Source organism: Homarus americanus, unplaced genomic scaffold, assembly GCF_018991925.1.
Source record: "Homarus americanus isolate GMGI-L3 unplaced genomic scaffold, GMGI_Hamer_2.0 scaffold30535, whole genome shotgun sequence".
NCBI classification, from domain to species: Eukaryota; Metazoa; Arthropoda; class Malacostraca; order Decapoda; family Nephropidae; genus Homarus; species Homarus americanus.
In genome coordinates, this window is record NW_024732440.1 from 1,977,248 (window position 1) to 1,981,279 (window position 4,032).

Here is a 4,032-nt window from a genome sequence, read left to right on the forward strand (position 1 = left end):
TACATCACAAGAACCGCATTATGCAAGGAGTCCCATTAACCCACGGTGGAAGTCATGAGAACCACATGACATGACAGGTGTGTGTGGGGTGTGTGCATGACAGACGTGACAGGTACATGCATGACAGACTCGACAAAGAGGTCACTGTGACAAGCGGTGACATATACTGTATGTGCTATATGTAGGTTGAGGGTATATGTAAATTTTCGTTTTGCATCACGCGTAAAAGTTGATTTATTGCAAGGTAAAAGACGCATCACATGTTGGTCTTTGATGTGTCCTGTTGCAACATTCCCTTGGTGTGTGTGTGTGTGTGTGTGTGTGTGTGTGTGTGTGTGTGTGTGTTTCTGTTGGTGTGTGATTCTGTTGGTGTGTGATTCTGTTGGTGTGTGTTTCTGTTGTTGTGTGATTCTGTTGGTGTGTGATTCTGTTGTTGTGTGATTCTGTTGGTGTGTGGTTCTGTTGATGTGTGATTCTGTTGGTGTGTGATTCCGTTGATGTTAAATTCTGTTGATGTTAAATTCTGTTAGTGTTAGATTCCGTTTTTCTTAGATTCTGTTACTGAAAGATTCTACTGGAGTAAGATTCTACGAGAGCAAGATTCTAAGAGTCTATTTGAGCAAGATTCTAAGATTCTCGTTGAGCAAGATTCTATTGATTTAAGATTCTGTTAAGCGGCAATTACGTATAATCCTGGCATCTCTACTTGACAGGACCTTCACATGAAATTGTTATAAAGTGACATGACAAGATAGTGATGTGAAGGCTTATGGTAAAATATAGAAAAAATAAAATATATGACAGAATTAGTTGTGTGTATAGAGGAGAGATGGAGAGGAAATATGTGTGTGTGTGTGTTTAACAAGTATACACAGCTAAATCTCTCGTACACACACACACACACACACACACACACACACACACACACACACACACACACACACACACACACACAGCAAAACATCCATAAACGTACATAACTCCACGTCAAACAAAACTGCCACTCCAGCTAAAATTTACGACTGAACAACTTCACGAGCTCAGGAAATCCTTTACACAACTTGCTATCTTAATGAACTGTAGCGAGGTGGTTCGTTGTGTTCCTCGATATTATCAAAGAGGAGGAGGAGGAGGAAGACAGTGTACCACGTTCTTCACATAACTCTCGGGATGTCTTCTTGTCAGTTATCACAACATCCAGTCATCCCATCATCCAGTCATTCCATCATCCACCCACCGTATCATCCAGTTACTTTACGTCTAAGTTATGTCACAGAATCAAGCTATTCACACACACACACACACACACACACACACACACACACACACACACACACTTGGAGATGTTTCTATAGTGTGTGTGTGTGTGTGTGTGTGTGTGTGTAGAAATACCGTAACCATCCCTAACTGTGTCACACCATCCCCGAGCCACACCATCCCTGAGCCACACCATCCCTGAGGCACACCCATCCCTACTGCCACAAGAGGCTTAGAATAAATTTGTAACCTCCCAGTTTATTCTAAGGCAGCCGAGGAATAACATTATCATATATTTTTGTAGTTTATTCTGTAGGGATGGAGGCTACAGTGATATTTATTTAATTATTATTATTATCAAAGTTTCAGCGAGACATTATTTGGTAGAGAAAGTTATCTTTTTAATATGTAAGTATGTATGTATGTATGTATGTATGTATGTATGTATGTATGTATGTATGTATGTATGTATGTATGTATGTATGAATGTATGTATGTATGTATGTATGAATGTATATGTATATGTATTTCTACGTACTTTTCAGCTTCCTTCTTCCTCTCTCCCACTCTTTCTCCCTTCCCACACATCATCATCATCATCATCATCAACAATTATTTCATTTATCGTTATTTATTTTCACTCCTGCAGCTCTTCCTTAATTTACTGACGATTTTTACTCCCTAGGCTGACTGACTGGCTTGGCTGACTGGTTGACTGACTGGTTGGCTCACTAACTGGTTGAATGACTGGCTGACTGACTAGCTGGCTGACTGACTAGCTTGGCTGACTGGTTCACTGACTGACTGGCAAAAATAACTAACTGGCTGACTGGCTAACTTACTAAATAACTAACTGGCTCCCGAGCTGATCCTGGTTGGAGTCAGTCCGTCCTATGACTACTAAAACAACATGGCGCTGAGTGAGAGCCATCTGGTGGGCGGTGTTGAAATACAGGTGTAAATTACCTCTTTATTTAACAACACAAAATACAGGTGAAAATACAAGTACAGGTAGAGCCTTGGGGGTGTTATAGAGCCGTGGGGGAGTTATAGAGCCTTGGGGGAGTTATAGAGCCTTGGGGAGTTATAGAGCCACGGGGGAGTTATAGAGCCTTGGGGAGTATAGAGCCTTGTTATAGAGCCTTGGGGAAGAGAGCCTTCAAAGTTATAGAGCCATGAGGTGTTATAGAGCCACGGGGAGTTATAGAGCCTTGGGGAGTTATAGCTTAAGAACTAACAAGGTTAATGTCAGGCCTCAGGGGGGTAAACACATCCACTTCCGGTGAGTCATGCTGGGGGTGGGGTGTGTGTGTGTGTGTGTGTGTGTGTGTGTGTGTGTGTGTGTGTGTGTGTGTGTGTCTGTGTGTGTGTGTTTGTGTGTGTAGTGAAGTAAAGGTGTGTTTGAACTTTTAAAGAATTCCCATTTTTGTCATATCTCAAGTCAGTCAGTCAGTCGGTCACACATTCACATCTTTCAGTTACGAGAAAAAAACACGTAAGACTTTCAGAATGTAGACTCTCGACCTTGACAAGAGTCCCACCAAGAGTCTCAGAGAACCTTACGTTAATTTTCTTCGAGATAATTAAAACAACAACAGATGCTAGACTTACTAACAACCACGACACATACACACACACACACACACACACACACACACACACACACACACACACACACTACACAATCTGACAGGGGTTGACGGTGTTGAAGGAGGTTGTGGCGGTGTAGCTAGGATAATGCCCTGAGCCTGGAGGGAAGGGGGAAAGGAGGGTGGAGAAGCTTTCTGAAACCTGGAGGGGAGGGATGGAAAATAAAATACGGAATAAAAAAGAGAGAGACGGAATGTAAGTGAGAGACACTAATTTTCACCTTCCTTCTTCCTCCTCCTTCCTCTTCCCTCCTCCTCACCTACTTCCTCTTCTTCATTTTCCTCCTCCTCCTTTTTTCCTCTGTGGGTGAGCGATGATTCAGTGTGGGTGAGTGATGAGTCAGTGTGGGTGAGTGATGAGTCAGTGTGGGTGAGTGATGAGTCAGTGTGGGTGAGTGATGAGTCAGTGTGGGTGAGTGATGAGTCAGTGTGTGAGTGATGAGTCAGTGTGGGTGAGTGATGAGTCAGTGTAGGTGAGTGATGAGTCAGTGTGGGTGAGTGATGAGTCAGTGGTGAGTGATGAGTCAGTGTGGGTGGTGATGAGTCAGTGTGGGTGAGTGATGAGTCAGTGTGGGGAGTGATGACAGTGTGGGTGAGTGATGAGTCAGTGTGGGTGAGTGATGAGTCAGTGTAGGTGAGTGATGAGTCAGTAGGTGAGTGATGAGTCAGTGTAGGTGAGTGATGAGTCAGTGTGGGTGAGTGATGAGTCAGTGTGGGGGAGTGATGAGGCAGTGTGGGGTGAGTGATGAGTCAGTATGGGTGAGTGATGAGTCAGTGTAGGAGTGGCGAGTCATTCCAACATGAGTGACTTGTAAGGAAAGTCAATGGGGCCGCTCTGAAATTACTCTCCGAGGCCGATTCATTCTGTAATTGTGTCTGGTTGTCTGTCTCCACACACACACACACACACACACACACACACACACACACACACACACACACACACACACACACACACAAACTGAATACAAAACAATAAACATTTAAATAAAGCCCAGAAAGTGGATGAACGGGTGACAAGGAGGAGAAGGAGTAGGGGAGGGAGGAGGAGGGAGGTTTGGGGAGAAGGCGGGGAGGGAGTTGTGAACAGCACCATTACACCCCATAATTATTACTTCGCCAATCA